This window comes from Pristiophorus japonicus, chromosome 3, assembly GCF_044704955.1.
Source record: "Pristiophorus japonicus isolate sPriJap1 chromosome 3, sPriJap1.hap1, whole genome shotgun sequence".
Taxonomy (NCBI): Eukaryota; Metazoa; Chordata; class Chondrichthyes; family Pristiophoridae; genus Pristiophorus; species Pristiophorus japonicus.
Window position 1 is genome coordinate 329,287,125 of NC_091979.1, and position 12,393 is coordinate 329,299,517.

Below are 12,393 nucleotides of genomic sequence, written 5' to 3' on the forward strand. Positions count from 1 at the left end.
TGACACTCAGTTTATACAATCATTGGTCGGCTTCCCCCATAGCATACCCAATTGCAGGCTAACAACTCTCCAAATAGGGCGGGCTCCAGGGACGTGTTTATAGTTTCGCTTTACATAGCATTTCCCTATTTTACGGCTGGTTATAGCAGCCTCTCGCCTGACTCATGCCTGACTTTGCTTTTCGCGTAACTCGTGTTTGACCACAACTCTGAGTAACCCCTTTTTGTGTCGACATTGCAAATATCTCAGCTTGACTTTTTTTTTTAGCTATCTTCCCATGATCCTCTTCAACTGACACATTCACAACTTCTTCATGCACATTCACATTCTCACAGTCATCAATGTACCGGAAAAAGAGGTGAGGGAGGGGACCCGAGTAGGACTGGAACAATGAATGTTCCACATATCCCTGTCGAAAAGGCAGGCATAGCTAGGACCCATGTGGGTTCCCATAGCAACACCTTTAATTTGGAGGAAGTGAGTCGAGATAAAGGAGAAGTTGCTCAATGTGAGAACAAGTTCGGCCAGGAGGAGGAGGGTGGTAGATGGGGACTGGATGGGCCTCTGCTCGAGGAAGAAGCGGAGCGCCCTCAGGCCATCCTGGTGGGGGATGGAAATGTAGAGGGATTGGACATCCATAGTGAAAAGGAGACGGTTGGGGCCGGGAAATTGTTAAAGTGACAGAAGAGTCATGGATGTAGGTGGGAAGAGATTGGACAAAGGGAGAAGAAATAGAATCAAGATAGGAAGAAATAGGTTTTGTGGGGCAAGACCAGGCTAAAACGATGGGTCTACCGGGGCAGTCCTGTTTGTGGATCTTAGGAAGGAGGTAGAAGTGGGCTGTGTGGGGCTGGGAATCGATGAGATTGGTGGCCGTGGAGGGAAGATCTCCAGAAGAAATTAGGTCAATGACCTTCTGGGAAAAGATGGCTTGATGTTCGGTGGTGGGATCATGGTCCGGGGGAGGTAGGAGGAAGTGTCAGAGAGTTGCCAATCAGCCTCTGCAAGGTAAAGGTCAGTTCGCCAAACAACAACAGTGCCACCCTTGTCAGCAGATTTAATGACAATGTAAGGGTGCTGCAAGTTCAGAGGGAGGGAGGTTGGAGTGAGTGCAGATGGCTGATGTCGCATTGGCAGTTCACAATGAAGTGGTCTAGAGAGGGTAAGAGGCCAGAGGGAGGGGTCCAGGTAGAATGAGAATTCTGAAATCAGGAGAAAGGGTCAGCTGTGCAGGGGGAAGACTCCTGGCTGAAGAAGTGGGCACAGAGGTGAAGGCAGCGGAAAAAGAGCTCAGCATCGTGCCGAGCTCGAAATTCATTGAGGTGGGGGCATAAGGGGATAAAGGTGTTGGGAGGAAGGGGTTTCAGTTCATGGGACACTGGCACCAGTACTAGGGAAAGAGGGAACTGTTCCGTTGGGATGGGCTGCAGTGTCCTAGCGAATCGAATAACTAGGGCAGTAGATAGGGTTTTAAACTAATGAAGTGGCGGGGTGGGAGGTTTCAGGAAAGAGTACATTTAAAAGCAGCAAAAGAAATGTCAAGTCTCTAGAGCAGAGTTTTGGGTAAAAATAAGCCGAGTGGATCAGGAAGGGACAGAGAAATTAACAAAGGTAATAAGGCTTCAGTGACTAAGGTGACATCAGGGAAGACTAGAAATAAGTTAAATCTAAAGGCACTATATCTGTGCACAAAGCATCCGCAACAAAATGTTTTTTAAAAATTCGCTCATGGGATATGGGCGTTGCTGGCAAGGCCGGCATTTATTGCCCATCCCTAATTGCCCCTTGAGAAGGTGGTGGTGAGCCACTGCCTTGAACCACTGCATTGATCAATTTAATAGGTTTGATCTAGTAGCCATTAAGGAGACGTGGTTGAGAACTAAATATTCCAGAATACTTAACTTTTAGAAGAGATAGGCAAAATGGAAAAGGAGGAGGTGTAGCCCGTATAATAAAGGATGGGATAAAGACAGCTGAGAGAAAGGATCTTAGCTCGGAAAATCAAGAAATAGGATCAGTTTGGGTGGCGCTAAGAAACAGCAAGGGGCAGAAAACATGGGTGGGAGTTGTTTACCAGGCCCCCCAAACAGTAGTTGTAAAGTAGGGCAGAGTATAAATCATTAATCTACATATAGACTGGGCAAACCAAATCTGCAGTAATAGTGTGGAGGACGATTTCATGGCATGTGTACAAGATAGTTTTCCAGATCAGTATGTTGAGGAACCAACTGGGGAACAGGCTGCTTTAGACCTAGTATTGTGCAATGGGAAAAGGGTCATTAATAAGCTTGTAGTAAAGGAGCCTTTAGGGAAGAATGACCATAATAATGGAGCCAAAAAGAGCAGTAAGCCTGAGGATTGGGAGGGGTTTAGAATTCAGCAAAGGAGAAATAAGAATTTGATAAAGGGAGAATAGAATCTGAGAGTAAACTAGACATAAAAACAAACGGTGAAAGCTTTTATAGGTATGTAAAAAAAAAAAAGATTAGAGAAAGTAAATGCGGGTCCCTCACAGGCTGAGACAGGAGAAATTATAATGGGGAATAAGGAAATGGCAGATAAATTAAACAACTACTTTGTGCCTGTCTTCGCAGAAGACTCAAAAAACCTCCCTGAAATAGTGAAGTATCAGGGGTCTAGTGAGAATGAAGTACTGAAAGATATTGGTATTACTAAAAAAAAGTACTGGAATAATGAATGGGACTAAAAGCCAATAAATCCCCTGGACCTGGTGGCCTACATCCTAGGGGTTTGAAAGAGGTTGCTTTAGAAATAGTGGATGCATTGGTTGTCATCTTCTCAAATTCCATAGATTCTAGAACAGTTCCCATGGATTGGAGGGTAGCTGATGTAACCCCAATATTTGCTTTTTGTGGTATACATCAATGATCTAGACTTGAATATAGGGGCTATGATTAAGAAGTTTGCAGATGATACAAAAATAGGCTGTGTGTTTGATAATGAAGAAGAAAGCTGCGGACTGCAGGAAGATATCGATCAACTGGTCGGGGGGCAGAACAGTGGCAAATGGAATTTAATCTGGAGAAGTGTGAGGTAATGCATTTGGGAAGGGCTAACAAGGAAAGGGAATACACAGTAAATGGTAGGACATTGAGAAGTGTAGAGGATCAAAGGGATGTGGGAGTGCATGCCCACAGATCCCTGAAGGTAGCAGGCCAGGTAGATAAGGTGGTTAAGAACGCATATGGAATGTGTTACACCCATAATAAATGGTCAGACCGAGAACTGTGTGTAATGAGCAAGTGTGACCTTACCTCCTTTATTATAGTTCCAGAATGCAGGTACCTCGTGGGTGGCCTGCTTATATACTGTGCTCCCAAGGAATGCTGGGATCCCTTGGGACTCCCAACAGGTGGGCCCTCTGGTGGACAGGTGTGATGCAGGTTACAAGGGGTTAAATACATAACAGAATGCTTGCCTTTATTAGCTGAGGCATAGAATATAAGAGCAGGCAGGGAGGGGGTTATGCTTGAACTGTATAAAACACTAGTTAGGCCACAGCTGAAGTACTGTGTACAGTCTGGTCACCGCATTACAGGAAGGATGTGCTTGCACTGGAGAGGGTACAGAGGTGATTTACGAGGATGTTGCCGGGTGTGGAGAATCTTAGCTATGAGGACAGATTCGATAGGCTGGGGTTGTTTTCCTTGGAACAGAGGAGGCTGAGGGGAGACCTTATTGAGGTGTACAAAATTATGAGGGGCCTAAATATAGTGGATAGAAAGGGCCTATTTCCCTTAGCAGAGGGGTCAACAACCAGGGGGCATAAATTTAAAGTAAATGGTAGAGGGAATTTGAGGGGAAATTTCTTCACGCAGAGGGTTGTGGGGGTCTGGAACTCACTGCCTGAAAGGGTAGTAGAGGCAGAAACTCTACCACATTTAAAAAGTACTTGGATGTGCACCTGAAGTACCGTATCCTGCAGGGCTACGACTTAGAGCTGGAAAGTGGGATTAGGCTGGATTGCCTCTTGTTGGCCGGCGTGGACACGATGGGCCGAAATGGCCTCTTTCCATGCTGTAAACTTCTATGATTCTATTTAAGAAAGGAGGGAGAGAGAAAATGGGGAACTACAGACCAGTTAGCCTGATATCAGTAGCATGGGGAATGCTGGAATCTATTATTAAGGAGGTGGAAACAGGGCATTTAGACAATAAGATTGGGCAGAGTCAACATGGATTTATGAAAGGGAAATCATATTTGACAAATCTGTTTTTTGAGGTTGTAACGAGCAGAATAGATAAGGGAGAACCAGTGGATGGGGTGTGTTTGGATTTTCTGAAGGCATTTGAGAAGTTGCCACACGAGGTTATTGAACAAAATTAGGGCTCATGGGATTGGGGGTAAAATAATAGCATGGATTGAGGATTGGTTAACGGAGAGAAAACAGAGGGTAGGAATAAACGGGTGATTTTCGGGTGGGCAGGCTGTAACTGGTGGGGTACCGCAAGGATCGGTGCTTGGGCCCCAGCTATTCACAATCTCTATCAATGATTGGGATGAAGGGACCCAATGTAACACAGGTTGAGCCTCTCTAGTCGGGCACCCTTGGAGCCTGACCAGTGCCGGAACAGAGAATTTTCCAGACCACAGGAGATTACGCAGACCCCAGATTTAAAAATCCCATTGCCAGCAAAGTTTCCGGGCAGGTTTCTGCTCCATTCACTGGAATCCAGGTCAGGGTCCAGTTGACATGAGGTGCCATGCAGCTGTTGCCTAGAGCTCACCGTTAGAAAAAGCAAAACCAAACCACACAGAGGCATTACAGTTAAACAAGAATAAAGTGTACTGCTGACCTTGTCCTCATCCTCCCCGCCGCTTCCAGGTGGGGGGCGGCACACTGTGTCCCGGGAAAGGGGGAGGGGCGTCCTGTGTCCCGAGGGGGAGGGGCGTCCTGTGTCCCGAGGGGGAGGGGCGTCCTGTGTCCCGGCGGGGAGGTGCAGACAGTGTCCTGGGGGGGGCACACACGCTGTGTCCTGTGCCCCAGGGCCAGCCGCTGCCCCCCCCCCCCCCCGCCAGTTGGATCGGCGCGGAGAGGGAGTCAACCGAGGTGCCGAAGCTGGGCCTGAAATGCTGCGCGACGATCCGGCCGCGTGCTGTGCCGAAGCCCACTGCGCAGCATTTCAGGCCCAGCTTCAGCTGCAGTGCTCCTCGCTCCCTCTCCGACCCGACCGGGGGGGTGGGAGCGGCCAGCCCCAGGACACAGCGCGCTGACCCGGCCTCGGAGGGAGTACCAGAGGTGACGGGGGAAGAGGAGGTGACGGGGGGGGGGGGGAGAGAGAGAGAGGAGGTGACGGGGGGGGGGGGGGGGGGGGAAGGAGGTGACGGGGGGGGGGGGGAGGAGGTGACGGGGGAGAGGAGGTGACGGGGGGGGGGAGAGGAGGTGACGGGGGGGGGAGGAGGTGACGGGGGGGGGGGGGGGAGGAGGTGACGGGGGGGGGGGAGAGGAGGTGACGGGGGGGGGGGGGGGGAGGAGGTGACGGGGGGAGAGGAGGTGACGGGGGGGGGGGAAGGAGGTGACGGGGGGGGGGGAGGAGGTGACGGGGGGAGAGGAGGTGACGGGGGGGGGGGGGGGGAGGTGACGGGGGAGAGGAGGTGACGGGGGGGGGAGAGGAGGTGACGGGGGAGAGGAGGTGACGGGGGGGGGGGAGAGGAGGTGACGGGGGGGGGAGGAGGTGACGGGGGGGGGGGGAGGAGGTGACGGGGGGGGGGGGGGGGAGAGGAGGTGACGGGGGGGGGGAGAGGAGGTGACGGGGGGGGGGGAGGAGGTGACGGGGGGGGGGGAGAGAGGAGGTGACGGGGGGGGAGGAGGTGACGGGGGGGGGGAGAGAGGAGGTGACGGGGGGGGAGGAGGTGACGGGGGGGGGGGGGGGGGAGAGAGGAGGTGACGGGGGGGAGGAGGGGGGGGGGGGGTGGAGGAGGGGGGGGGGGGGGTGGAGGTGGGGGGGGGGGGGTGGAGGTGGGGGGGGGGGGGGGGTGGAGGTGGGGGGGGGGGGGAGGTGGGGGGGGGGAGGAGGTGACCGGGGGGAGAGGAGGTGACGGGGGGGGGGGAGGAGGTGACGGGGGGGAGAGGAGGTGACGGGGGGGGGGGAGGAGGTGACGGGGGGGAGAGGAGGTGACGGGGGGGGGGAGGAGGTGACGGGGGGGAGAGGAGGTGACGGGGGGACGGGGGGGGGGGGGGGAGAGGAGGTGACGGGGGGGGAGGAGGTGACGGGGGGGAGAGGAGGTGACGGGGGGGGGGAGAGGAGGTGACGGGGGGGGGAGGAGGTGACGGGGGGGGGAGGAGGTGACGGGGGGGGGGGAGGTGACGGGGGGGGGGGGGGAGAGGAGGTGACGGGGGGGTGGAGAGGAGGTGACGGGGGGGGGGAGAGGAGGTGACGGGGGGGGGAGGAGAGGAGGTGACGGGGGGGGGGGGGGGAGGTGACGGGGGGGGGAGAGGAGGTGACGGGGGGGGGGGAGGAGGTGACGGGGGGGAGAGGAGGTGACGGGGGGGGAGAGGAGGTGACGGGGGGGGGGAGGTGACGGGGGGGGGGAGGTGACGGGGGGGGGGGGAGAGGAGGTGACGGGGGGGTGGAGAGGAGGTGACGGGGGGGGGGGGAGAGGAGGTGACGGGGGGGGGGGAGAGGAGGTGACGGGGGGGGGGGGGAGGAGGTGACGGGAGGGGCGGGGGAGAGGAAGTGGCGGGGGAGAGGAGGAGCAGCTAGCCCCGGGACACGGTGCGCTGACCCCGCCTCGGAGGGAGTACCGGAGGTGACGGGCGAGAGGAGGAGCGGCTAGCCCCGGGACACAGCGCGGGTCGCGACCCCTCGCCGGGAATGATGCCGGACTAACCTGAATATCCAAGTTGCTGATGACATAGCACGCTGACCCGGTGGGAATGAAAGTTGTGAGGAGGATGCAACGAGAATTCAAGGGGCTATATAGACAGTCTGAGTGAACGGGTAAGAACATGGAATATAATGTGGAGAAATGTGAAGTTATCCACTTTGGTAGGAAAAATAGAAAAGCAGAGTATTTTTTAAATGGTGAGAGATTGTGAAATGTTGGTGTTCAGAGGGACCTGGGGGTCCTTGTACACCAATCACTGAAAGTTAACACGTAGGTACAGCAAGACATTAAGAAAGCAAATGGTATGTTGGCCTTTATTACAAGATGATTTGAGGATAAGAGTAAAGACGTCTTACTGCAATTATACAGGGCCCTGGTGAGACCACACCTGGAGTATTGTGTACAGTTTGGGTCTCCTTACCTAAGGAAGGATATACTTGCCATGGAGGGAGTGGAACAAAGGTTCACCAGACTGATTCCTGGAATTGGGGGCGGGTGTTGCCCTATGAGGAGAGATTGAGCAGACTGGGCCTATATTCCCTGGAATGTAGCAGAATGAGAGGTGACCTCATTGACACATGTAAAATTCTTACAGGACTTTACAGGGTGGATGTTACATAAGAACATAAGAATTAGGAACAGGAGTAGGCCATCTAGCTCCACTTACCCGCCCGCTCCCCGTAACCCTTAATGGTTAAAAATCTATCTATCTGTGACTTGAATACATTCAATGAGCTAGCCTCAACTGCTTCCTTGGGCAGAGAATTCCACAGATTCACAACCCTCTGGGAGAAGAAATTCCTTCTCAACTCGGTTTTAAATTGGCTCCCCCGTATTTTGAGGCTGTGCCCCCTAGTTCTAGTCTCCCCGACCAGTGGAAACAACCTCTCTGCCTCTATCTTGTCTATCCCTTTCATTATCTTAAATGTTTCTAAAAGATCACCCTTCATCCTTCTGAACTCCAAGGAGTAAAGACCCAGTCTACTCAATCTATCATCATAAGGTAACCCCCTCATCTCCGGAATCAGCCGAGTGAATCGTCTCTGCACCCCCTCCAAAGCTAGTATATCCTTCCTTAAGTAAGGTGACCAAAACTGCACGCAGTACTCCAGGTGCGGCCTCACCAATACCCTATACAGTTGCAGCAGGACCTCCCTGCTTTTGTACTCCATCCCTCTCGCAATGAAGGCCAACATTCCATTCGCCTTCCTGATTACCTGCTGCACCTGCAAACTAACCTTTTGGGATTCATGCACAAGGACCCCCAGGTCCCTCTGCACCGCAGCATGTTGTAATTTCTCCCCATTCAAATAATATTCCCTTTTACTGTTTTTTTTTCCCAAGGTGGATGACCTCACACTTTCCGACATTGTATTCCATCTGCCAAACCTTAGCCCATTCGCTTAACCTATCCAAATCTCCTTGCAGCCTCTCTGTGTCCTCTACACAACCCGCTTTCCCACTAATCTTTGTGTCATCTGCAAATTTTGTTACACTACACTCTGTCCCCTCTTCCAGGTCATCTATGTATATAGACTGTGTATATGTTTCCCCTGGCTGTGCAGTTTCAGAATAAAGGGGTCGGCCATTTAGGACTGAGATGAGGAGAAATTTCTTCACTCAGAGGGCGGTGAATCTTTGGAATTCTCTACCGCAGAGAGGTGTGGAAGCTCAGTCGTTGAGTATATTCAAGGTAGAGATGGATAGATTTTTGTATATTCGGGGAATCAAGGGCTATGGGGATAGTGCAGGAAAGTGGAGTTGAGATAAAAGATTAGCCACGATCTTATTGAATGGCGGAGCAGGCTCGAGGGGCGATATGACCTACTCCTGCTGCTGTTTCTTATGTTCTTTATTTCTGTAAGGCAGGAGGAGGCTAATTGATGTCCTGTTACCCACTGCTCCATTTTAGGGCCTTTTCTCCTTTCTCACTCGAGACTATCTCAGTTTTTATACATTCGGTTACTCTCATGGACAAGTCCCAGCTCCCCATTCCTTCCTGAGTGCCTCTCCTAGCCTTGGGATCCAGGGAAGGTATTGGGAAAATACCAGTGAGAGAAGTAAGACTAAAAATAATTCAATGGGAGAAATAATTCGCGATTAGTTTGGTGTAATTTTATTTATGTGGCTTTCCAGAAGGCATTAGATAAAGTCCCACATAAGAGAGTGTTATCTAACAGAATTGAGGGCAAATTATTGACCTGGTTAGGGAATTGGCTAAACGGCAGGAGACAGAGAGTAGGGATAATGGGCACGTACAGCAAGGGAAAGATACAGAGCAAAGCTCCCTCTACTCTGTTCCCTCAAATGCTCCCAGGGCAGGTACAGCACAGGGTTAGATACAGAGCAGAGCTCTCTCTACACTGTCCCATTAAGCACTCCCAGGGCAGGTACAGCATGTGATAAATAGAGAATAAAGCGCTCTCTACGTAGTTCTACTAAGAATTCATAGTGCATAAGGGACAGGTTCCTTGAGCAGCATGTAACAGACCAGGGGGCAGGCTATCTTAGATCTGGTCCTGTGTAATGAGCCAGGATTAATAAATAATCTCCGAGTAAAGGATCCCCTTGGAATGAGTGATCATATCAGGGCGAGAACGTTGGATCTCAAACCAGCGAAATGAGCTTAAATAAATGGAGACTACAAAGGTATGAGGACAGAGTTGGCTAAAGTGGACTGGGAAAGTAGATTAAAGTGTAGGACGGTTGATGAACAGTGGTGTACATTTAAGGAGATATTTCACAACTTTCAACAAAAATATATTCCAGTGAGGAGGAAAGGGTGTAAAAGAAAAGATCGCCATCCGTGTTTAGCTAAAGAAATAAAGGACGGTATCCAATTAAAAACAAGGGCATACAAAGTGGCCAAAACTAGTGGGTGGACACAAGACTGGGAAGCTTTTAAAAGCCAACAAAGAATGACTAAAAAACTGATTATGAAAGTAAACTAGCATGAAATATAAAAACAGATAGCAAGAGTTTCTACAGGTATATAAAAAGGAAAAGAGTGGCTAAAGTAAATGTTGGTCCCTTTGAGGACGAGACCGGGGAATTAGTAATGGGGAACATGGAGATGTCAGAAACGCTGATCAAACATTTTGTATCAGTCTTTACGGTAGAGAACACTAAAAATATCCCAACAGTGCATAGTCAAGGGGCTATAGAGGGGGAGGAACCTAACACAAGCACAATCACTAAGGAGCTGGTACTCAGTAAGATAATGGGACTAAAGGCGGATAAATTCCCTGGACCTGATGGCTTGCATCCTAGGGTCTTAAGAGAAGTAGCGGCAGGAATAGTGGATGCATTGGTTGTAATTTACAAAAATTCCCTGGATTTTGGGGAGGTCCCAGCAAATTGGAAAACTGCAAATGTAACATCCCTATTTTTAAAAAAGGAGGCAAAGAAAAGGCAGGAAACTATAGACCAGTTAGCCTAACATCTGTGGTTGGGAAAATGTTGGAGTCCATTATTAAAGAAGCAGTAGCAGGACATTTGGATTTATGAAGGGGAAGCCATGTTTGACAAATTTGCTGGAATTCTTTGAGGGTGTAACGAACAGGGTGGATAAAGGGGAACCAGTGGATGTGGTGTATTTGGACTTCCAGAAGGCATTTGACAAGGTGCCACATAAAATGTTACTGCACAAGATAAAAGTTCACGTGGTTGGGGGTAATATATGTGTAAGGTCGAAGAAGCCCTTATACATGGCCGCCTTTGACCTTACAAAGGCCTTTGACACTGTCAACCGCGAGGGTCTATGGAGCGTCCTCCTCCGTTTCGGCTGCCCCCAAAAGTTTGTCAACATCCTCAGCCTGCTCCACAACGACATGCCGGCCGCGATCCTTACCAACGGATCCATTACAGCCCCAATCAAAATCCAGACCGGGGTCAAACAGGGCTGCGTCATCGCTCCAACTCTCTTCTCAATCTTCCTCGCTGCAATGCTCCACCTCACAGTCGACAAGCTCCCCGCTGGAGTAGAACTAAACTACAGAACCAGTGGGAACCTGTTCAACCTTCGCCATCTCCAGGCCAGGTCCAAGACCACCCCGACCTCTGTCATCGAGCTACAGTACGCGGACGACGCCTGCGTCTGCGCACATACAGAGGCTGAACTCCAGGACATAGTCGACGTATTTACTGAGGCATTCGAAAGCATGGGCCTTACGCTAAACATCCATAAGACAAAGGTCCTCCACCAGCCTGTCCTCACCGAACAGCACTGCCCCCAGTCATCAAGATCCACAGCGCGGCCCTGGACAATGTGGACCATTTCCCATACCTCGGGAGCCTCATCAACAAAAGCAATCATTGATGAGGAGATTCAACACCATCTCCAGTGCACCAGTGCAGCCTTCAGCCTCCTGAGGAAAAGAGTGTTCGAAGACCAGGCCCTCAAATCTGCCACCAAGCTCATGGTCTACAAGGCTGTAGTAATACCCGCCCTCCTGTATGGCTCAGAGACATGGACCATGTACAGTAAACACCTCAAGTTGCTGGAGAAATACCACCAATGATGCCTCCGCAAGATCCTACAAACCCCCTGGGAGGACAGACGCACCAACAGTAGTGTCCTCAATGAGGCCAATATCCCCAGCATCGAAACACAGACCACACTCGACCAGCTCCGCTGGGCAGGCCACACTGTCCGCATGCCTGACACCCAGACACGAGACTCCCAAAGCAAGCGCTCTACTTCAGAACTCCTTCATGGCAAACGAGCCAAAGGTGGACAGAGGAAATGTTACAAGGGCACCCTCAAAGCCTCCCTAATAAAGTCCAACATCCCAACCGACACCTGGGAGTCCTTGGCCAAAGACTGCCCGAAGTGGAGGAAGTGCTTCCGGGAGGGCGCTGAATGCATGCGGAAAACAAGCGCAGGCAGCGGAAGGAATGTGCGGCAAACCTGTCCCACCCTCCCTTACCCTCAACGACTCACTGTCCCACCTGTGGCAGGGACTGTGGCTCTCGTATTGGAATGTTCAGCCACCTAAGGACTCATTTGAAGAGTGGAAGCAAGTCTTCCTTGATTCCGAGGGACGCCTTTGATGATTAGCATGGATAGAGAATTGGCTAACTAACAGAAAACAGAGTCGGGATAAATGGTTCATTCTTGGGTTGCCAATCAATAACTAGTGGGATGCTGCAGGGATCAGTGCTGGGACCCCAACTATTTACAATCTGTATTAATGACTTGGGAAAAGGGTCCAAGTGTAATGTAGCCAAGATGGGAGGAAAAGCAATGTGTGAGGAGGACATAAAAAACCTGCAAAAGGACATAGATAAGCTAAGTGAGTGGGCAAAAATTTGGCAGATGGAATATAATGTTGGAAAGTGTGAGGTTATGCACTTTGGCAAAAAAAAAATCAAAGAGCAAGTTATTATTTAAATTGAGAAAAATTGCAAAGTGCTGCAGTATAGCGGCACCTGCGGGTCCTGGTGCATGAAACACACAGGTTAATTATGCAGGTACAGCAAGTGATCAGGAAGGCCAATGGAATCTTGGCCTTTATTGCAAATGGGATGGAGTATAAAAGCAGG

At 50.9% G+C, this 12,393-nt stretch overlaps 1 protein-coding gene across 7 annotated transcripts in view; it reads left to right on the forward strand.

The window, feature by feature from the left end:
* The window catches only part of LOC139260398 (zinc finger protein 154-like), a 57,013-nt gene that overhangs the window by 12,291 nt on the left and 32,329 nt on the right, over positions 1 to 12,393 (forward strand). The window contains exon 1 of one of the 7 annotated variants that reach the window (XM_070876967.1): positions 6,733 to 6,962. The exons of the other annotated variants lie outside the window; for them this stretch is intronic. The gene's annotated coding sequence lies outside the window, so the exon portion shown is untranslated. Of the gene's footprint in view, positions 1 to 6,732; positions 6,963 to 12,393 lie in introns of those variants that run through there. 7 annotated transcript variants of the gene reach the window in all.